General features: G+C 39.8%; 1 protein-coding gene across 2 annotated transcripts in view; it reads left to right on the top strand.

Annotated features, from left to right (window-relative positions):
* The first annotated feature begins 6,568 nt into the window (after window positions 1-6,568).
* Window positions 6,569-24,749, top strand: part of Synd (protein kinase C and casein kinase substrate in neurons protein Synd) — a 798,660-nt gene continuing 780,479 nt past the window's right edge. Inside the window, exon 1 of one of the 2 annotated variants that reach the window (XM_070088932.1) lies at window positions 6,569-6,676. The gene's annotated coding sequence lies outside the window, so the exon portion shown is untranslated. The remainder of the gene's footprint in view (window positions 6,677-24,749) is intronic. The other variant, XM_070088933.1, reaches the window with a different exon arrangement.

Raw genomic sequence — 24,749 nt, 5'->3', positions numbered from 1 at the left:
CCAAGAATTTCAGATAGAGTTTTCCAGGTTTTTTTCATATCATCTTTGATGTTATGTAATCTATTTTCATAATACAATTTTTTTGACCTTCTTATCAGGCTGGTAAGTGCTGACGAGTAATTTTTCGACTGTTCTCTAGTTATTTGACCCATTCTATACTGTTTTTCATATTTGTGCTTTGTGTTAATGGATTTGAGGATGCTTGGTGTTAGCCAGGGATTATTCAGTCTCTTTGCTGTGATCTGTTTAGTTTTTCTGGGGCAATGTCTGTTATAGAAGCATTGGGCTTTTTTTAGAAAATTATTTATACATTCATTCATATCTGTATATGTTTCAAGTTCATTTTGCTAATCGATGTTATATTGAGCCCACGGAAGTCACTGAGATTATAAAGTCACTTAAAAATAACTCGGGGAATCTGTCTCATGTCCCACCATTACTGTACAAGCCAGCGGCCCATATCCTTTCGCATGCTATTTCATTACTTTTTAACAAGTCACTAGAGACTAGCACCTTCCCGAAACTACTCAAGATGGCAAGGGTTACACCAATACATAAAGGTGGTGACCCTACAGACTTAAACAACTATAGGCCAATATCTAACTTACCATTGCTATCCAAAATCTTTGAGAAACTCGTGCACAGGAGACTGTATTCATTTATAACGGCTCAAAACATACTCAACCCCTGCCAATTTGGATTCAGGAAAAATAAAAGCACTAATGATGCAATCATAAAAATGCTAGATCTGCTTTACACAGCATTGGAAAATAAGGAATATCCACTAGGAATTTTTATTGACCTAAGAAAAGCTTTTGACACAGTAGACCACGACACGACATCCTACTCCACAAACTTGATCATTACGGTATAAGAGGCCATGCGCTTGCTTATTTCAAATCTTACATTACTAATAGGTATCAGTACGTCACCATTAAGACACAGCATCAGCAACACGGCCACTTGATACTGGAGTTCCGCAGGGAAGTGTCCTTGGTCCCCTGCTCTTCCTCATATACATCAATGACCTTCCAAACGTATCCCAACACCTGAAACCCATTCTCTTTGCTGATGACACGACTTATGTCATCTCTCACCCTAATCTTGCCACCCTCAACACCATTGTGAATGAGGAGCTGATTAAAATATCGACTTGGATGACAGCCAATAAACTTACGCTTAACACTGACAAAACCTACTATATTATGTTTGGTAGCAGAGCAGAAGATGCACAAATTAACATTAAGATTGACAACACTCTAATTACCAGAAATAATGGAGGCAAATTCCTAGGCTTATACCTTGACAACAACCTGAATTTCAGCACCCATATCCAGCATATAACCAAAAAAGTATCCAAAACGGTTGGGATCCTCTCCAAGATACGATACTATGTGCCGCAAAATGCCCTTCTCACACTATACCACTCACTTATTTATCCATACCTCACCTATGCTATTTGTGCTTGGGGATCAACTGCAGCAACACACCTAAAGCCAATAATAACCCAACAAAAAGCTGCAGTAAGAATAATCACTAAATCCCATCCCTGGCAACACACCCCCCCACTCTTCATAGACCTAAACTTACTCCCAGTTCAGTACATCCACACTTACTACTGTGCAATCTACATCTACAGGGCCTTAAACTCTAATATCAACCTTGACCTAAAACGCTTTCTTGATAGTTGTGACAGAACCCACAGGCATAACACCAGACACAAACATCTCTACGACATTCCCCGTGTCCGACTAAACCTTTACAAAAATTCAATGTATGTCAAAGGCCCTAAAATCTGGAATACCCTACCTGAGAACTCTAGAACTGCAGACACATTCATCACCTTCAAAACTACCATTAGAAAACATCTTATCTCCCTGATACACCCCGTCAACTAACTACACGAATACCACCTGGTGGTTCACACTTACACTCACTCACTCATTTGACCATAAACAGAAATATTAATCTCAATCTTAAAATAATGAATCCTGTGATACTCCAATACTGAAACTATGTACTGTGCCAAAACAAAAGCATTCACATTGCTAAACTCACAAACTAGTATTTAGTCACTTAGCCATAATACCAACTTACCTCATAATTTGTAATATTTTACAATTAAGAATAAAACTAAGTCTGCCCGAAATGCCTAGCCATGCTAAGCGTTCTAGTGGTACACTCTGTAATCACAATTTTACTACATGTAAACCACACAATAACCAAATTTCTGTAAACTCAGCATTGTAATCTTTATAGAGAATAAACTTTGAATTTGAATTGAATTGAATTGAATAGCTGCTATAAAGCTGTTAACTGCTGTCTCGTTATGTAGTCTGAAGGTTACTTTAGTAATGTCTTGTGGTAGTTTGCCCAGACTAGTTATGAGAAAGGTTGGGTAGTGGTCTGTAATGTTGTCTGGGATTATGCCTGATTTTAAAGGGGATATGGTGTTTGTCCAGATGTGGTCTATTAAGAAGATGCTTGTCTCGGAGATTCTTGTAGGTTTAGATATTGCTGGTAGCAACAGGCAGTTACTCATTGTGTTTGTGAATTCGGTTGCTTGTGGGTCCTGGTCGTGTAGTATGTTTATGTTGAAATCTCCTGTTAGTAGTAGGTGGTCTTTATTCATGTGTGCATCAGTAATCATGTTTCCTAGTTTTTCACTAAAGTGATAAATGTTTGACTGTGGTACTCTGTATATGTTTATAACTGTGAGGGGTTTTTGCAGGTCTTTTGATTTAAATCTGGCTATGATATATTCTCTATGTTCATCCCTTGTGCAAGATTTATTGATACATTCGAGTTGATTTGAATAGTATATAGCTGTTCCTCCCCCTTGCTGGTCTGTTCTACAGTTGTGTATGGCCATGTAGCCAGGAATGATATAGACATCTGTAATATCAGGCTTAAGCCAGGTTTCTGTGAGTGTGATGATTGATATATTGGAATGAAGGGAACTGAGTAATGCTGTGAGGTCGTCATAATGTTTGCTCAAGGATCTGACATTGTAGTTAAAGATGGTTATGTTATTGTTTGCACTGAGTTATGTCTTTGCTTGGTCTGCTGTGTAGTAATTACAGTTACTTGTTGATTCGTATAATTCATTTTGTAAAAAGTTTACATCAGGATCTATGCCTGTAATCATAGGATGAGAGTAATTTTACAAACTAGACTTTCTTAGTAAAATGATATAAGATTTATATTGAATCTACAGCTAGACTTAATGACTAAGACACTGTGATTAATCTAAAACTTGTAAAAATTTGAAAGAAAAAGGGATTATTACAGAATTGATAATTCAGTTATACACTTAAATATCTAGTAGCACTTTAATTATTTTAACAAGTGAGCTTATGAACTACAGTAGATATTTACAGTTAAAATAAAAGGAGCTAATGGATATAATAGTAAAAGAATGTATTAAAAGCAAAATCAGTAGCACCTGAGGTAGTCTATAGCACCTGGAGTATTTGTTAATCATAACTTTGTTCCCAAACATAATGTTAAGTGTGAGTTTATTGGTAGTCATCCAGGTTAATATTTTTAAGAGTTCTTCATTAAAAATGTTGTTGAGTGATGCTAGATTTGGGTGGGAGGTGACAAAAGTTGTGTCGTCGGCTAAGAGAATAAGTCTAAGTTGCTGTGGCTGCGATCCATTTGAAAGATCGTTAGTGTATAAATCTTACGTCTTAAGCCATGATAGGTATTTATTTATTTATTTATTTTATGTCTTTGCAAACAGTACATTGAGATTTTGTATTTACAGTAGAGGGTTACAATGCAAAGAGAGCCTCTATTATGCCTAGGCATTATGTGCCAACTTAACATTATTGGCTTACAGACTACTTAACACTAAGGAGCATATCATAGTTGTACAGTAGGATAGTAATTATTTCATAGTTGTACAGTAGATTATTAATTATAAGTGAATCAAATGTGTATAAGACAAAAGATATATTCATATATTCAAAAATGTTTTTTGTGAAAACAATGATTCAGTTATATTACTGTCAACAATGGATAAAAGGTTCAAAGTGATTGTTGAAGTTATGATGTGGGAGTACATAAGTAAGTGTGTACTGAGTATTTAGCATTTAGTCTAGGGTGATTAAGTGGCTTTTGAGAAGAGTCTTAAATTGATTTTCAGACCGGGTTACTTTAGTATCTTCTGGTAATGAATTCCAAATTTTGGGGCCCTTTATGTGCATAGAGTTTTTACACAGTGTGATATGGACACGAGGTACATCAAAAAGAGATCTGTGTCTTATGTTGTGGTCATGTGTCCTGTTTAGGTTAGTGAGGAGAGGTTTGAATGGAGGGTTTATATTTGCGTGTATTGTTCTGTGTATGTAGTAGGCACATGAATAAGTATGGATGTTCTTAATGGTGAGCAGATTCAGACTGTATACAAGGAAAGTCATGAGTGTGAGTTAGACGTGCAGTAGGCCTGCTGTAGTGTACATTCGATGTGTTCTTGTGTTCCTGGGTTACTAATCTGTTAATCATTACAAGTCTTCCCTGCAGTTTATAATCGGTGTTTACACTCTCTTTTCTTAGTATTATAGAAAATGGAATATTCTGTCTTGTAATTTATGGTTAACTAAAGAATGAATAATAATAATAATAATAATAATAATAATAATAATAATAATAATAATAATAATAATAATAATAATAATAATAATAAAAATAATAATAATAATAATCTTTCTGCAAGAACATATACAAGGTACACAGGCCTAGCTAACATCAATGACATACTACTATGCAGAAAGCCCCTTCTTATGCAAAGCATTTAGGGCAAATTAGGTCAAGTTTGTCCCTAAGATGCGACCGGATCGATACCATGCCTAACCCTTCTAGGGTAGGGTAGGTGCCTGAGCCCGAGCCTTTAGCTCATAAGACTGTCATTCCCATTTGCCCCCTTGGGGTGGGGATGGCAGTTGGTCCCAAAGATGAGGAGGTACTTGTGCCTCCTCCCATGGGAGACTTAGGTCTCAGACACTCCCTAAAGAGGGAGCCAAGGCCGGGCCACCACTTGGAAAAGGCCCGGGCCGGGAGAATACCGGCTAATCTTTAATAAAAATAATAATAAGATGCGACCCACACCAGTCGACTAACACCCAGGTACCTATTTTACTGTTAGGTGAACATGGACACAACACATAGTATCCCTGCAAGCCCCGTTGTGGAGGGGAACTTTTACTTCTGCATTCGACGTCACCTTCCACGATGCATTTCTCAAACCGAGTGAAGATCAAACCGAGAAGTGGGACAGTCAATGACTCGTCCAAATTAGCACTTGCAGATGCCGTTAGCGGCATATTGCAGGTTAAATGTAATGTGATTCTATCTCTCCACGAGGCTTTCCTTGTCTGCTCTGACGACATCGAAGCTGAGAAACTTGTCACCACTGACGAGGATTTCAAGTCATGACATCCCCAGCTTTGAGGGTCAAGAGAACTGTGTTCCTTAAGCGACTGGATAAGCTCATCACAACCCAGGCTATTGAAGAAATTAAGTCTTCAGTAGAAGACCAGGACCCTTGGGCCACGGTGGAACATATTACCAAAATATAACGCTTTTTCAATGCTCAAGGTCACCTTCACTGATGTCGATATGGCAACCAAAGCTCTCGCAGAGGGACTGGCAATCCATTACTTCACTTACTTCCATATCAACCCAAGTTACATTGAAGCCGAGAGATTCCAGCACATCACACAGTGTTACAGCTGTTACTCTTATATGAACATCATCAAGGATTGTCCTACCAAATACAAGAAGTTCTGCTCGACCTGCGCCAACAAAGGACATGATTTCAAGGCTTGCACCACCACATCTCCACCTAAATGCCTGAACTGCAAGAATGAGCACCACACCCTCGCTGCTAAATGCCCAACAAGAAGAGAAGTTCTCAAGAAACATCTAGACCAGGTTGAGGACCACATTGGAAATAAGACAGTCTTTCCATGACACACTGACTTTCTTGGGTTATCCTGGGTGATAATCCTGTGAGGTTAAAAATCCGAACAGAATCTTATATTAACATTTTTCTGTGAAGAGGTTGCACCCCGCTGTTTTAACTTTTTAAGATTTAAATAAGATATCACAAGAACCCCAACGGAAATAAATCACTTTGATTTTTTGGGGCTATCCTGGATAATTTACACTATGTATAATAGTAAATTTATTCAGGTATACACAAATACAGTTACATAGAATATCATACATAGCAGCATATCTGCAAAGTACTTATGTGTACCTGTGCCTAAATAAAATGTAAATTTATAAGGCAAATGCAGAAGACATAATTTCTATAAAACAGGTTTAGTTAGGGCACTCCAAAAGTAAACCATTAATTGTTTTAAGTATTATCCCAAAAATTCGCTTCTAACATAAACATTAACAATTATTTTATCTGGCGATAAGTAACACTAAAAATGTTATTAGCGTAGAGAAGATATTTGCCTTCTATTATTGAAAGAAACTTTCACAATTACTGACAAATCTGACATATGTGATGTTGTTTTGTTTATTGTAAGAGAGTTGACACATTGTGGATGACAACATTGACACATCTATACTCTCAGCTGATACAGTGTTGATCTGGGCTCAGCTTGATGGTAATACCTGACTGTATCACTATTTCTTACCAACAGTGACTGTTAACAAGGTATTAGTCAGTTATAACTAAAGTTATGTCTTCCTTCAGGTGTAAAACCGGGTTTAATTCACTAAGATATTCTCTCCATGGAGGGCTGTCAGCCGCCCTCTGCCCACCACTAATATGTAATTAGATATTATACATTGGTAAATAAGTATGAATAACAGAACACTAGTGTTGAATAAGAGGCTCGTAGTTATATATTCTCTGACCAGATCACACATTCACATAATGAACTAAATGAATACAGATTAGTATATTTTTATTTATGGCCTCGCATAATTTTATCATTTGCAATAATTTTGTGATAAATTTGGTATAATTTAACCAAGGATAAGCCAGTAAAGTCAGTCAGTGTAGCTTATTGCCACTGGAGTCCTTGTGTTGGTTTTACTTTTAACACTGAGATCATTTCACAGTAGTGGAGGGTAAGTTTATTTAGGAACAGTTTTCCAAGTTTTTTGGATGATTACATGTGTCTTGCATAATAACATGAGTAAATTATCTAGGATAACCCAAAAATTCAAAGTAGCTTATTTCCTACAAGGACCCCAGTGGAAATAAATCTGATTTTTGGGGATTATCCTAGGTAATTTACATTATGTATGATGATTGTACTTATGTTTAACTGTGCCTAAATAAACCTACTTACTTACCTACTCCATTAGGGTCTGTGTGATGCAATACTTTTTATAGTTTAACTATTAGATACAGTAAAAGCAATTACGAGTGTTGTTAATAAAAATAAATGAGTAACTCAAATACATGAGAATGGATTACACGAGCATTACAAAGACATTACGTGAATATAACAGTTACACAAATATTGGTTATGTAAGAAATCACTTTCCTCATTTTCTGTAGCTTTGTTTATTAGGCATTATTTTTTAGCTCTCTTAGTAAACTGGTATATACTAGGCCTAGCCTTGACCTGGTTAGGCAACCCATTCCTCTCATTTATTACTAAGAGTATGTCAGAGTTGTGTTCGCTTTCCCCCATGCCGGGCAGGGTTTAGTGCCTAACCTTGACAAAACTTGTAGCAAGTTAGTCTGAACACTGCTTGTGAGTAATTTTGTGAACATGATTTAGCTTCAGCTGCCTTACCCTATCTGCAATATTAAGCATTTCCAGTCATTGTAATTAATCTTGGCCTACATCCTCTCATGGACCCAAGACCAAGATTAGTCTTACCATCTTATTCTGGATAATTCATAGTCTGTCTTTCAGTTTTTTTGTTAGAGCAACATACCATGCAAAACAAGAATATACTGTGTGTGACATTGTATAAGAGCTAGGATCCTGCCAGCCTCAATATGCAGGCACTGTGCCTCTCTATAGAGGAACTTTAACCAGGCATTTGTTTCATTACAACATTGCACATCACAGTTAATTGTCCTGACATGCATTTATCAAAGGGTATCCCCAGATATTTCACAGAAGTACTGTTGTGATGGGTTCCCCATTACACAGTGTATATTTAAAGTGTTTAAAGTGTTACCCTTTGGTGTGTATGTGTACTCACCTAATTGTACAGTGGAACCCCGAGTTTCAGCCATAATCCGTTCCAGGATTATGGCCGAAATGGCCGAAAGGCAAAGCAATATTTCCTATAAGAAATAATGTAAATAACATTAATCCATTCCAGACCCACAAAAGTATTCACAAAAAATAAATACAACACAGATAAATATGTATACTAGTAGTATACAACAGATAAATTAAAATATAAATAAACATTTAAAATAACATTTACTTACCTTTATTGAAGAGACTTGCTGTCATCTTCCAGTTGCCAACACAGAACAAGAGAGTTTGCCTGTCATTCATAGGCTTGTGTCCTGAGTAATGTAGGTCCTCTTTGGCATTTTCTTGCAAAACAGGCCTGTTTTGTCACAATTGAACACTTGTTGGGGTTTGAATTTTTCAGTCTCTACATACCCCTTAAATTCATGCACAAATTTTTCAGCTGCCTGACTGACTGGCTGGCTGATTGCCTGACTGGCTGGTTGCCTGGCTGGCTGGTTGCCTGGCTGGCTGGTTGCCTGGATGACTGGCTGCCTGGCTGCTTAGCTGGCTGGATGCCTGGCTGGCTGGTTGCCTGGCTGGCTGGATGCCTGGCTATCTGGTTACCTGGGTGGCTGGCTGCCTGGCTGGTTGCTTGCTGGATGGCTGAATGCTTGGCTGGCTGGATGGATGGCTGGATGCTTGGCTGGCTGGGTGCCTGGCTGGCTGGATGCCTGGCTGGCTGGATGCCTGGCTGGCTGGATGCCTGGCTGGCTGGATGGCTGCCTGGCTGACTGCCTGGCTGGATGGATGGATGGCTGCCTGCCTGGCAGGATGTGAGCATGCAGGGTAATGTTCACTCATGGATAAACAGCGCTATACTGGCTCACAACGCCTGCACAGGGAGGCACACAAGCGCAGGCAGGCAGACAGGTCTGGTACGCTGTCCAAAACTCGGGAAAAAATTTGGCCAAAAAAAGCAGTTGAAACTTGAAGCAGCCGATACTCAAGGCAGCCAAAACTCGGGGTTCCACTGTACTCGCCTAATTGTGGTTGCAGGGGCCGAGACAGCTCCTGGCCCTGCCTCTTCACTGGCCGCTACTAGGTCACTCACTCCCTGCTCCGTGAGCTTTATCATACCTCCTCTTAAAGCTATGTATGGATCCTGCCTCCACCACCTCACTTTCCAGACTATTCCACTTCCTGACAACTCTGTGACTGAAGAAATACTTCCTAACATCTCTGTGACTCGTCTGAGTCTTCAACTTCTAATTGTGACCCCCTTGTCACTGTGTCCCATCTCTGAAACATCTTATCTCTGTCCACTTTGTCAATTCCTCTTAGTATTTTATTTGTTGTTATCATGTCCCTCCTGTCCTCCAGTGTCATCAGGTCAATTTCCCTTAACCTCTCCTTGTAGGACATGCCCCTTAGCTCCGGGACTAGTCTCGTTGCAAACAAACCATACCCCCGGCCGGGATTGAACCCGCGGTCATAGAGTCTCAAAACTCCAGCCCGTCGTGTCATTACGATTTCTTGAGTCTCGTTGCAAACCTTTGCACTTTCTCTAATTTCCGGATGTGTGTGCCCAGATGTGGGTTCCAAACTAGTGCTGCATACTTCAATATAAGCCTGACATACACAGTGTACAGTCCTGAACGACTCCTTACCAAGATGTCGGAAAGTTATTCTTCGGTTTGCTAGTCACCCATATGCTGCAGCAGTTACTTGGTTGATGTGCGCCTCAAGACATATGTTTGTTATTGTACTCACCTCAAGACATATGCTTGTTATTGTACTCACCCCAAGATCCTTTTCCTTGAGTGAGGTTTATAGTCTTTGGCCCCCTAGGCTATATTCTGTCTGCTGTCTTCTTTGCCCTTCCCCAATCTTCATGACTTTGCACTTGGCAGGGTTGAACTCCAGGATCCAGTTGCAAGACTAGGCCTGTACCCTTTGTAGTCCTGCCTTGTCCTCCTCCGATTGAATTCTCCTCATTAACTTCACATCGTCTGCAGAGACACTTCTGAGTCTATTCCATTGTCATATCATTCACTAATACCAGAAACAGCACCGGTCCTCTAACTGACCCCTGTGGAACCACACTCTTCACAGGTGCCTACTCTGTGTGTACTCGCCTGTTTGTGGTTGCAGGGGTCATGTCATGTTCATGCATGTGTGTATGTATGTATGTGTATATCCATTTTCAAGGAGCTACACATGAAACTGCAGTGGGTAGAGTAAACAGTTTATCGGAAAAAATTGGGTTACGTTTCATGGCACCCGAAAAAAAGAAAAGCAGGTAATTAATGATGTACAGTATAATATACAAGAGGGCCCAGCTTATACAGTAGGTTAGGTTCCCGGCTAGTGTTGTAAAACAAAAAGCACTGTAAAGTAAATCATAGCCTTTTCCCTTTCGAGTGCCTATAAGAACCTGGTAATATGTTTACACTATCATATATTATATGAGCAATATAACTATGCCTGAAAAAATGCTTATGCAGTACACACATTACTTACCTTAAAATATTTTCCTCCATAGCTTATAGTTAGTGGTGAATATATTTATTGTAGGAAGTCTCAATAAATGAAGAATGGGTATTATTGAAAACTGTTGCATTAGCAGAATACTGTAAAATGAAACGTAAAATGAGGCCCATCTGTACATTTATATATATATATACAATGGAACCTCAGTTTTCGTATGCCCCAATTTTCATAGGATTCAGTTTTTGATGAGTTTTTTCATCAAAATTTTGTCCCAGTTTTCGTACATCTGCTCGGTTTTCGTAGAGTTGAAAATGGTTCATACCAAACGCGTCCGCATGACTTGGCCACTCAAGCATCCACAAAAAACACCCCATGCGTTTGTGACTCAGTCTGCCTTTTTTTCTCGCTCAGTGAGCATCACCCCACGCCTTCATCCAAACATTTCGTAATAATCCATTGTTTTTTGAGCTTGTTTATTGAGTGTGACTGCTAAATAAGCCATCATGGGGCCAAAGAAAGTTCCGAGTGCCAGCCCTTTGATAAGGAAGGCGAGAAACACGATAGAATATTGCGTCTTTGGGGAAGTCCATGGGGTTGGATGTGAGTGGCCAGGATGTGGAAGAGCTAACCATGGAAGAGCTGCAAGACCTTCAACTGGAGCAGCAACAGACCGCAGCTGAGGAAATTGCTTCAGAGGAGGAGGAAGAGAGAGGGGAGAATGTGCCATCTTCAGTAATTAAGGACATGTGTGCAGTGTGGAGTTGCAAAGCTGTTGCAAGCTGTGTGTGCAACATGTTCAGTGACAGTGCCTTGTCCCATTTTAGGCAAATCTTAAAGACAACCCAGAAACAGACCTGTTTGGACAGATTTTTTGTTCTACAAGGGTACAGTGACTCTCAACCTGGTCTTAGCACCAGTACAAGACAAAGAAAGGAAGTAACCCTGGATAGGGCCTTGATACCTGAGGTCCTTATGGAAGGGGATTCCCCCTCCAAACAATAATCTTTCCTCCTCCCTCTCCCCTCCTTGCCATCTTCCATATGCCTACAAGAGTCTTCAATAAAGGTAAAAGTGATGGTAAATGGTCATTTATCCATTTCATTAGTCATATTTATTTCTCATTGTTTTCTGTATGTAAAACTATAATTATTCTCCATAAAATGTATTTTTTGTTAATATTTTTGGGTATCTGGAACAGATTAATTGGATTTACATTATTTGTTATAGGAAATATTGCTTCAGTTTTCATACGATTCGGTTTTCCTCACACTTTTTAGAACGGATTAATTACAGAAACCAAGGTTCCATTGTATACATACAAACATGTCTTTATGTATGTATACATTATATTTATATATATACATATATATACATATATATATACATATATATACATACAGTGGACCCCCGGTTAACGATTTTAATCCGTGCAAGAGGGGTAATTGTTATGCGAAATAATCGTTATGTGAATGAATTTTCCCCATAAGAAATAATGGAAATAAAATTAATCCGTGCAAGACACCCAAAAGTATGAAAAAAATTTTTTTTTACCACATGAAATATTAATTTTAATACACACAAACTGAAAAAGGCATGCACACTTACATGACACTTACTTTTATTGAAGATCTGGTGATGATTGATGGGATGGGAGGAGGGGAGAGCATTATCTTCTTACTGTTTAGAAGGGGAATCCCCTTCCATTAGGACTTGAGGTAGCAAGTCCTTTTCTGGGGTTACTTCCCTTCTTCTTTTAATGCCACTAGGGCCAGCTTCAGAGTCACTGGACTTCTTTCGCACAAGATATCTGTCCATAGTGGCCTGTACCTCTCGTTCCTTTATCACTTCCCTAAAGTGTTTCACAACATTGTCAGTGTACAGGTTGCCAACACGGCTTGCAATAGCTGTGTGAGGGTGATTTTCATCCATGAAGGTTTGCACTTCAAGCCACTTTGCACAGATTTCCTTTATCTTTGTAGTAGGCAACTTCTTCAATTTCTCTCTCCCCTCCTCTGAACCAGTTTCCCCAGGTCTGGCCTCTTGCTCTTGAAGTTGATCTATCAGCTCATCAGTGGTTAGTTCTTCATTGTCCTCCTCCACCAACTCTTCCACATCCTCCCCACTAACCTCCAACCCCAAGGACTTTCCCAATGCCACAATGGATTCCTCAACTGGCATAATCCTCTCAGGGTTAGCCTCAAACCCTTCAAAATCCCTTTTGTCTACACATTCTGGCCACAGTTTCTTCCAAGCAGAGTTCAAGGTCCTCTTAGTCACTTCCTCCCAAGCCTTACCTATAAGGTTTACACAATTGAGGATATTAAAGTGATCTCTCCAAAACTCTCTTAGAGTCAGTTGAGTTTCTGAGGTCATTACAAAGCACCTTTCAAACAGAGCTTTTGTGTACAGTTTCTTGAAGTTTGCAATAACCTGCTGGTCCATGGGCTGCAGGAGAGGAGTGGTATTAGGAGGCAAAAACTTCACCTTAATGAAGCTCATGTCCCCATAAAGTCGCTCTGCCACGTCTGTAGGATGACCAGGGGCATTGTCTAACACCAGGAGGCACTTAAGTTCTAATTTCTTTTCAGTTAGGTAATCTTTCACATTGGGGGCAAATGCATGGTGTAACCAGTTATAGAAAAATTCCCTAGTGACCCATGCCTTACTGTTTGCCCTCCACAGCACACACAAATTATCCTTGAGGACATTCTTTTGCCTGAACGCTCTGGGAGTTTCAGAGTGATACACTAATAAAGGCTTCACTTTGCAATCACCAGTAGCATTGGCACACATGAGAAGAGTAAGCCTGTCTTTCATAGGCTTATGTCCTGGGAGTGCCTTTTCCTCCTGAGTAATGTAGGTCCTGCTTGGCATTTTCTTCCAGAACAGGCCTGTTTCATCACAATTAAACACTTGTTCAGGTTTCAGTCCTTCAGTTTCTATGTACTCCTTGAATTCCTGCACATATTTTTCAGCCGCTTTGTGGTCCGAACTGGCAGCCTCACCATGCCTTATCACACTATGGATGCCACTACGCTTCTTAAATCTCTCAAACCAACCTTTGCTGGCCTTAAATTCACTCACATCATCACTAGTTGCAGGCATTTTTTTAATTAAATCGTCATGCAACTTCCTAGCCTTTTCACATATGATCGCTTGAGAGACGCTATCTCCTGCTAGCTGTTTTTCATTTATCCACACCAATAAGAGTCTCTCAACATCTTCCATCACTTGCGATCTTTGTTTCGAAAACACAGTTAAACCTTTGGCAAGAACAGCTTCCTTGATTGTCTTTTTGGTGCCCACAATAGTAGCGATGGTTGATTGGGGTTTCTTGTACAACTTGACTAGGTCGGCGATATGCACTCCACTTTCATACTTATCAATGATCTCTTTCTTCATTTCAATGGGAATTCTTACCCTTATTGGTGTACGGTTGGCACTAGAAGCTTTCTTGGGGCCCATGGTCACTTATTTTCCAGAAACAGCACCGAAAACACTGTAATAATACGAAATATTCCGAGTGTATGCTTGGATGTTACCGCGGAGGCTGGCTGGTAAACAATGGCACGGGCGGCACATGTGAGGCTGGCTGAGGGCGCACATTGGACGCGTCTCGGACGAAAATCGGTGAGCGGGTTTTTAATCAGTGTGCGCGGCAAAAATTTTGCGATTAAAGTAAGCGGTATGCGAAATAATCGCTATGTGATGCCATCGTTATGCGGGGGTCCACTGTATATATAAATATATATATATATATATATATATATATATATATATATATATATATATATATATACAGTGGACCCCCGGTTAACGAACTTTTTTCATTCCAGTAGTATGTTCAGGTGCCAGTACTGACCGAATTTTTTCCCATAAGGAATATTGTGAAGTAGATTAGTCAATTTCAGACCCCCAAACATACACGTACAAACGCACTTACATAAATACACTTACATAATTGGTCGCATTTGGAGGTGATCGTTATGCGGGGGTCCACTGTATATGCAAGGAATTCGCGAGAGCATGCGAAATATACACAAACACTGATCTCTGGCTGAAGGAGACTCGAACCTACGAACCTTAGGACAAGGTACGCAGTGCTTTACCAATCTACCCACACTGGACCAATACCTTGGCGTGTAGCATGCGCTACACGTTTGATCCAAGGCAGCCAGCTTTCAGGGAGAAGGCTTACAGCTTTTCATCTCATCCCCTGCATGCATCAGCCTTACTAGAGATTTGAACAATGCAAGGAATTCGCGAGAGCAGGCGAAATGTACACAAACACTGATCTCTGGCTGAAGGAGACTCGAACCTACGAACCTTAGGACAAGGTACGCAGTGCTTTACCAATCTACCCACACTGGACCAATACCTTGGCGTGTAGCATGCGCTACACGTTTGATCCAAGGCAGCCAGCTTTCAGGGAGAAGGCTTACAGCTTTTCATCTCATCCCCTGCATGCATATTTTGCATGCTCTCGCGAATTCCTTGCATTGTTCAAATCTCTAGTAAGGCTGATGCATGCAGGGGATGAGATGAAAAGCTGTAATCCTTCTCCGTGAAAGCTGGCTGCCTTGGATCAAACGTGTAGCGCATGCTACACGCCAAGGTATTGGTCCAGTGTGGGTAGATTGGTAAAGCACTGCGTACCTTGTCCTAAAGTTCGTAGGTTTGAGTCTTCTTCAGCCAGAGATCAGTGTTTTATATATATATATATATATATATATATATATATATATATATATATATATATATATATATATATATATATATATATATATATATATATATATATACGTATATATATATATATGTATATATATATATATATATATATTATATATATATATATATATATATATATATATATATATATATATATATATATATACAGTGGACCCCCGCATAACGATCACCTCCGAATACGACCAATTATGTAAGTGTATTTATGTAAGTGCATTTGTACGTGTATGTTTGGGGGTCTGAAATGGACTAATCTACTTTACAATATTCCTTATGGGAACAAATTCGGTCAGTACTGGCACCTGAACATACTTCTGGAGTGAAAAAATATCGTTAACCGGGGGTCCACTGTATATATATGTATATATATATATATATATATATATATATATATATATATCTATATATATCTATATATATATATATACAGTGGACCCCCGCATACCGATTTTAATCTGTGCAAGAGGGGTCATTGTTATGCGAAATAATCGGTATGCGAATGAATTTTCCCCATAAGAAATAATGGAAATCAAATTAATCCATGCAAGACACCCAAAAGTATGAAAAAAAAATTTTTTTACCACATGAAATGTTAATTTTAATACACACAAACTGAAAAAGGCATGCACACTTACATGACACTTACTTTTATTGAAGATCTGGTGATGATTGATGGGATGGGAGGAGGGGAGAGAGAGTGTTAGTGTTTAGAAGGGGAATCCCCTTCCATTAAGACTTGAGGTGTCGAGTCCTTTTCTGGGGTTACTTCCCTTCTTCTTTTAATGCCACTAGGACCAGCTTCAGAGTCACTGGACTTCTTTCGCACAACATATCTGTCCATAGTGGCCTGTACCTCTCGTTCCTTTATGACTTCCCTAAAGTGTTTCACAACATTGTCAGTGTACAGGTTGCCAACACGGCTTGCAATAGCTGTGTGAGGGTAATTTTCATCAAAAAAGGTTTGCACTTCAAGCCACTTTGCACACATTTCCTTAATCTTTGTAGTAGGCAACTTCTTCAATTTCTCTCTCCCCTCCTCTGAACCAGTTTCCTCAGGTCTGGCCTCTTGCTGTTGAAGTTGATCTATCAGCTCATCAGTGGTTAGTTCTTCATTGTCCTCCTCCACCAACTCTTCCACATCCCCCCCACTAACCTCCAACCCCAAGGACTTTCCCAATGCCACAATGGATTCCTCAACTGGCATAATCCTCTCAGGGTTAGCCTCAAACCCTTCAAAATCCCTTTTGTCTACACATTCTGGCCACAGTTTCTTCCAAGCAGAGTTCAAGGTCTTCTTAGTCACTCCCTCCCAAGCCTTACCTATAAGGTTTACACAATTGAGGATATTAAAGTGCTCTCTCCAAAACTCTCTTAGAGTCAGTTGAGTTTCTGAGGTCACTACAAAGCACCTTTCAAACAGAGCTTTTGTGTACAGTATTTTGAAGTTTGCAATAACCTGCTGGTCCATGGGCTGCAGGAGAGGAGTGGTATTAGGAGGCAAAAACTTCACCTTAATGAATTTCATGTCCCCATAAAGTCGCTCTGCCACGTCTGTAGGATGACCAGGGGCATTGTCTAACACCAGGAGGCACTTAAGTTCTAATTTCTTTTCAGTTAGGTAGTCTTTCACATTGGGGGCAAATACATGGTGTAACCAGGCATAGAAAAAGTCCCTAGTGACCCATGCCTTACTGTTTGCCCTCCACAGCACACACAAATTCTCCTTGAGGACATTCTTTTGCCTGAACGCTCTGGGAGTTTCAGAGTGATACACTAATAAAGGCTTAACTTTGCAATCACCAGTAGCATTGGAACACATCAACAAAGTAAGCCTGTCTTTCATAGGCTTATGTCCTGGGAGTGCCTTTTCCTCCTGAGTAATGTAGGTCCTGCTTGGCATTTTCTTCCAAAACAGGCCTGTTTCATCACAATTAAACACTTGTTCAGGTTTCAGTCCTTCAGTCTCTATGTACTCCTTGAATTCATGCACATATTTTTCAGCCGCTTTGTGGTCCGAACTGGCAGCCTCACCATGCCTTATCACACTATGTATGCCACTACGCTTCTTAAATCTCTCAAACCAACCTTTGCTGGCCTTAAATTCACTCACATCAGCACTAGTTGCAGGCATTTTTTTAATTAAATCCTCATGCAACTTCCTAGCCTTTTCGCTTATGATCGCTTGAGAGACGCTATCTCCTGCTAGCTGTTTTTCATTTATCCACACCAATAAGAGTCTCTCAACATCTTCCATCACTTGCGATCTTTGTTTCAAAAACACAGTTAAACCTTTGGCAAGAACAGCTTCCTTGATTGCCTTTCTGGTGCCCACAATAGTAGCAATGGTTGATTGGGGTTTCTTGTACAACCTGACCAGGTCGGCGATACACACTCCACTTTCATACTTATCAATGATCTCTTTCTTCATCTCTATTGGAATTCTCACCCTTATTGCTGTAGGGTTGGCACTAGAAGCTTTCTTGGGGCCCATGGTCACTTATTTTCCAGAAAAAGCACCGAAAACGCTGTAATAATACGAAATATTCCGATTGTATGCTTGGATGTTACCGCGGAGGCTGGCTGGTAAACAATGCCACCGGCGGCACATGTGAGGCTGGCTGAGGGCGCACATTGGACGCGTCTCAGACGAAAATCGGTGAGCGGGTTTTTAAGCGGTATGCGAGGCAAAATTTTTGCGATTAAAGCAAGGGGTATGCGGATTAATCGTTATGTGATGCCATCGGTATGCTGGGGTCCACTGTATATATATATATATATATATATATATATATATATATATATATATATATATATATATATATATATATATATATATATATATATATATATACATACATACATACATACATACATACATGTATGTATGTATACAATGGAACCTTGGTTTCTGTAATTAATACGTTCTAAAAAGTGTGAGGAAAACCGAATCGTATGAAAACTGAAGCAATATTTCCTATAACAAATAATGTAAATCCAATTAATCTGTTCCAGATACCCAAAAATATTAACAAAAAATACATTTTATGGAGAATAATTATAGTTTTACATACAGAAAACAATGAGAAATAAATATGACTAATGAAATGGATAAATGACCATTTACCATCACTTTTACCTTTATTGAAGACTCTTGTTGGCATATGGTAGATGGCAAGGAGGGGAGAGGGAGGAGGAGAGATTATTGTTTGGAGGGGGAATCCCCTTCCATAAGGACCTCAGGTATCAAGGCCCTATCCAGGGTCACTTCCTTTCTTTGTCTTGTACTGGCGCTAAGACCAGGTAGTAGGTTGGTAGACAGCAACCACCCAGGGAAGTACTACCGTCCTGCCAGATGACTGTGAAACAGAAACCTATAACTGTTTTGCATGATGGTAGGATTGCTGTTTTCTTTTTCTGTCTCATAAACATGCTAGATAACAGGGATATCTTGCTACTCCTACTTACACTTTAGTCACACTTCACAGACACGCACATGCATATATATATACATACATCTAGGTTTTTCTCCTTTTTCTAAATAGCTCTTGTTCTTCTTTATTTCTTCTATTGTCCATGGGGAAGTGGAAAAGAATCTTTCCTCCGTAAGCCATGCGTGTCGTATGAGGCGACTAAAATGCCGGGAGCAATGGGCTAGTAACCCCTTCTCCTGTAGACATTTACTAAAAAAGAGAAGAAGAAAAACTTTATAAAACTGGGATACTTAAATGTGCGTGGATGTAGTGCGGATGACAAGAAACAGATGATTGCTGATGTTATGAATGAAAAGAAGTTGGATGTCCTGGCCCTAAGTGAAACAAAGCTGAAGGGGGTAGGGGAGTTTCAGTGGGGGAAAATAAATGGGATTAAATCTGGAGTATCTGAGAGAGTTAGAGCAAAGGAAGGGGTAGCAGTAATGTTGAATGATCAGTTATGGAAGGAGAAAAGAGAATATGAATGTGTAAATTCAAGAATTGTGTGGATTAAAGTAAAGGTTGGATGCGAGAAGTGGGTCATAATAAGCGTGTATGCACCTGGAGAAGAGAGGAATGCAGAGGAGAGAGAGAGATTTTGGGAGATGTTAAGTGAATGTATAGGAGCCTTTGAACCAAGTGAGAGAGTAATTGTGGTAGGGGACCTGAATGCTAAAGTAGGAGAAACTTTTAGAGAGGGTGTGGTAGGTAAGTTTGGGGTGCCAGGTGTAAATGATAATGGGAGCCCTTTGATTGAACTTTGTATAGAAAGGGGTTTAGTTATAGGTAATACATATTTTAAGAAAAAGAGGATAAATAAGTATACAAGATATGATGTAGGACGAAATGACAGTACTAGTTTGTTGGATTATGTATTGGTAGATAAAAGACTGTTGAGTAGACTTCAGGATGTACATGTTTATAGAGGGGCCACAGATATATCAGATCACTTTCTAGTTGTAGCTACACTGAGAGTAAAAGGTAGATGGGATACAAGGAGAATAGAAGTATCAGGGAAGAGAGAGGTGAAGGTTTATAAACTAAAAGAGGAGGTAGTTAGGGTAAGATATAAACAGCTATTGGAGGATAGATGGGCTAATGAGAGCATAGGCAATGGGGTCGAAGAGGTATGGGGTAGGTTTAAAAATGTAGTGTTAGAGTGTTCAGCAGAAGTTTGTGGTTACAGGAAAGTGGGTGCGGGAGGGAAGAGGAGCGATTGGTGGAATGATGATGTAAAGAGAGTAGTAACGGAGAAAAAGTTAGCATATGAGAAGTTTTTACAAAGTAGAAGTGATGCAAGGAGGGAAGAGTATATGGAGAAAAAGAGAGAGGTTAAGAGAGTGGTGAAGCAATGTAAAAAGAGTGCAAATGAGAGAGTGGGTGAGATGTTATCAACAAATTTTGTTGAAAATAAGAAAAAGTTTTGGAGTGAGATTAACAAGTTAAGAAGGCCTAGAGAACAAATGGATTTGTCAGTTAAAAATAGGAGAGGAGAGTTATTAAATGGAGAGTTAGAGGTATTGGGAAGATGGAATATTTTGAGGAATTGTTAAATGTTGATGAAGATAGGGAAGCTGTGATTTCGTGTATAGGACAAGGAGGAATAACATCTTGTAGGAGTGAGGAAGAGCCAGTTGTGAGTGTGGGGGAAGTTCGTGAGGCAGTAGGTAAAATGAAAGGGGGTAAGGCAGCCGGGATTGATGGGATAAAGATAGAAATGTTAAAAGCAGGTGGGGATATAGTTTTGGAGTGGTTGGTGCAATTATTTAATAAATGTATGGAAGAGGGTAAGGTACCTAGGGATTGGCAGAGAGCATGCATAGTTCCTTTGTATAAAGGCAAAGGGGATAAAAGAGAGTGCAAAAATTATAGGGGGATAAGTCTGCTGAGTATACCTGGTAAAGTGTATGGTAGAGTTATTATTGAAAGAATTAAGAGTAAGACGGAGAATAGGATAGCAGATGAACAAGGAGGCTTTAGGAAAGGTAGGGGGTGTGTAGACCAGGTGTTTACAGTGAAACATATAAGTGAACAGTATTTAGATAAGGCTAAAGAGGTCTTTGTGGCATTTATGGATTTGGAAAAGGCGTATGACAGGGTGGATAGGGGGGCAATGTGGCAGATGTTGCAAGTGTATGGTGTAGGAGGTAGGTTACTGAAAGCAGTGAAGAGTTTTTACGAGGATAGTGAGGCTCAAGTTAGAGTATGTAGGAAAGAGGGAAATTTTTTCCCAGTAAAAGTAGGCCTTAGACAAGGATGTGTGATGTCACCGTGGTTGTTTAATATATTTATAGATGGGGTTGTAAGAGAAGTAAATGCGAGGGTCTTGGCAAGAGGCGTGGAGTTAAAAGATAAAGAATCACACACAAAGTGGGAGTTGTCACAGCTGCTCTTTGCTGATGACATTGTGCTCTTGGGAGATTCTGAAGAGAAGTTGCAGAGATTGGTGGATGAATTTGGTAGGGTGTGCAAAAGAAGAAAATTAAAGGTGAATACAGGAAAGAGTAAGGTTATGAGGATAACAAAAAGATTAGGTGATGAAAGATTGAATATCAGATTGGAGGGAGAGAGTATGGAGGAGGTGAATGTATTCAGATATTTGGGAGTGGACGTGTCAGCGGATGGGTCTATGAAGGATGAGGTGAATCATAGAATTGATGAGGGAAAAAGAGTGAGTGGTGCACTTAGGAGTCTGTGGAGACAAAGAACTTTGTCCTTGGAGGCAAAGAGGGAAATGTATGAGAGTATAGTTTTACCAACGCTCTTATATGGGTGTGAGGCATGGGTGATGAATATTGCAGCGAGGAGAAGGCTGGAGGCAGTGGAGATGTCATGTCTGAGGGCAATGTGTGGTGTGAATATAATGCAGAGAATTCGTAGTTTGGAAGTTAGGAGGAGGTGCAGGATTACCAAAACTGTTGTCCGGAGGGCTGAGGAAGGGTTGTTGAGGTGGTTCGGACATGTAGAGAGAATGGAGCGAAACAGAATGACTTCAAAAGTGTATCAGTCTGTAGTGGAAGGAAGGCGGGGTAGGGGTCGGCCTAGGAAAGGTTGGAGAGAGGGGGTAAAGGAGGTTTTGTGTGCGAGGGGCTTGGACTTCCAGCAGGCATGCGTGAGCGTGTTTGTTAGGAGTGAATGGAGACAAATGGTTTTTAATACTTGACGTGCTGTTGGAGTGTGAGCAAAGTAACATTTATGAAGGGGTTCAGGGAAACCGGCAGGCTGGACTTGAGTCCTGGAGATGGGAAGTACAGTGCCTGCACTCTGAAGGAGGGGTGTTAATGTTGCAGTTTAAAAACTGTAGTGTAAAGCACCCTTCTGGCAAGACAGTGATGGAGTGAATGATGGTGAAAGTTTTTCTTTTTCGGGCCACCCTGCCTTGGTGGGAATCGGCCGGTGTGATAATAATAAAATATATATATATATATATATATATATATATATATATATATATATATGTTACGACTTAATCTTCACCGTAACAATAGGGGCACAAATAACTCCATTTTTTTTGTTAGTTTTATTTTATTACCAATCATTTAGCTTCATTGGTATTTGGTTAGTGAATTAAAATAACCACAAGCAATTATAAATGAAACACTATACAGCTAGAAACCCAATCTTACGTTCAAATTCTCATTAACAGAGTATGATAAAATAATTTCAATTAATAATATACTCTTTTAGAAAGGTCTAGGGTAACGAAATAGTTATCTTTTATAAGTGACATGAATTACCAAACTAATGGCAAAGGCAAGACTTTGTATAAAGTTTTAGTTTAAGCTAGGAGCTTTGGGTTGAAGACCCGTACCGAGTCAGAGCTAGGAGCTGACTGACTCACTCAACTACTTCATAGTCAGACTTCAGCTCTGCCAGAAGGCGACGCGTGGCGTCAATTCTAGAACCACCAATTGGTCACTACAGTAGTGGTTACACATTCGTAATACCTAACCTAATAATAATATAATATAACATTATAGTTATAATAATCATGGGGAAAGATATAATATACAATATAATACAATGAGAGTACTTTTGATTCATACTGTACCCGATAATAATATATAGTCGAACCTGCTTTATCTAGCTAGTAATAAAGTGGTTCGCGATATATTATTACAGAACTTATTTTAACAAGGCCTTTTATTTTTGTATATAATGGAGTGAAGTAGGGGCGCGTAACACCTCCCCCCTCGTGACTGACGGTCGCCATTGACTTGTACTCTCTGTGGTGGGTAGCATCTGTCATAGTAGCAGAGGTTGTAACATAGACAGCAGTCCTACATCATCTCCAGCTTTCTCCACAACATAGATGGTCATAAAAGTACCGACTCATACTGTTAAAAATAAAGGTATATTAATAAAATTTCAAGGCCTAGAGAGGGCATCAGCAATGAGATTATGTTTTCCTTTTATATGGGAAATGGTAATAGAGAAGGGTTGAATTCTCAAAGCCCAACGAAGTATTCTGGCGTTCTTCGATTTCATAGAATTTATGAAGGTCAAAGGATTATGATCGGAGTACACCGATATCTGATGGGTAGAAGATCCTAAATATACATCAAAATTCTCTAGGCATACAACGAGAGCTAAGGCTTCTTTTTCTATAGTTGAATAATTAATTTGGTGTTTCTTTAACTTAGAAGAAAAATAAGAAACAGGTTGTAATAGGTCAGAATTTGCAGCCTTCTGTAACAATGCAGCTCCCAAAGCATACGCACTGGCATCTATTTGTAAGTGGAATGGTTTATTAAAATCAGGACTTAGCAATACTGGGGAAGAGGATAGTAATCTTTTTAAACGATTAAAAGCAATTTCACAGTCCTGAGTCCATGAAAACTTTGTTTTTGGACTTGTTAATTCAGTTAGGGGAAAAGCTACCTGTGCAAAATTCGGACAGAACCGACGGTAGTAACCGGCAACTCCTAAAAATCTTGATACGCTTTTCCTATCCTTAGGGGTAGGAAATTCTAAGAGGGCCTTTACTTTGGCGTTCAAAGGAGCGACTTCACCTTGTCCAATCCGAAATCCTAAGTATTTAATTTTCGTCTGGCCAAACTCACACTTGGACAAATTCACTGTAAAATTATGTTTACTTAATGCGTCAAACAAGGCTTTAAGCTGTCTAAGGTGTTGGGGCCAACTGTCGCTGTATACGACTAAGTCGTCTAAGTAAGCTTCTACTCCGTCCAATCCGCCCGTAAGTATGTTCATAATACGCTGGAACGTAGAGGCCGCGTTACAGAAGCCGAAGGGCATAACGCAATACTTGTATAGGCCACCAGGTATCGTAAAAGCCGATATCTCTTGAGCTCTTGGTGACAACGGGACTTGGTAATACCCTCTTAACAAGTCCAATTTACTGATATACTTAGCTCTCGAGACCTTGTCTATTAAGTCGTCAATTCTGGGTATTGGAAACCCATCAGGTACTGTTACAGCATTGACTTTTCTAAAATCCGTGCACATACGGGAGGTCCCATCTGGTTTGGGGACTAGAATGCACGGGGATGCCCAAGGACTGTTACTTGGTTTTATCAACCCGTGTGAGAGTAAGAAGTTCACCTCTGCCTCTAGCTCACCTTGTTTCTTGGGACTCACTCTGTAGGGAGATTGCTTGATTGGAGTAGGTTCTCTGAGAGTAACATCGTGCACACCCAACGTACACGGTTTTGGGACGTCATTGAATAGGTGGAGATTTGCCTTAATCAGGGACTTTATTTCGTGTCCTTTGTCCACTTCCAGATTTATCAGTAGAGAATTTAAATTCTTTAAGGCTGTCGAATTGTTCAGAAGAACTGGTATTCCTATCATTTCATCCGAACTTACTGGAACCCGTTCTTGGTTCAGAGGAGTTATAGTAGAA

The sequence above is a fragment of the Cherax quadricarinatus genome, chromosome 26 (assembly GCF_038502225.1).
Source record: "Cherax quadricarinatus isolate ZL_2023a chromosome 26, ASM3850222v1, whole genome shotgun sequence".
Taxonomy (NCBI): domain Eukaryota; kingdom Metazoa; phylum Arthropoda; class Malacostraca; order Decapoda; family Parastacidae; genus Cherax; species Cherax quadricarinatus.
The sequence above is the reverse complement of the archived record's forward strand: the minus strand, read 5'-3'. Positions and strand labels throughout refer to the sequence as shown.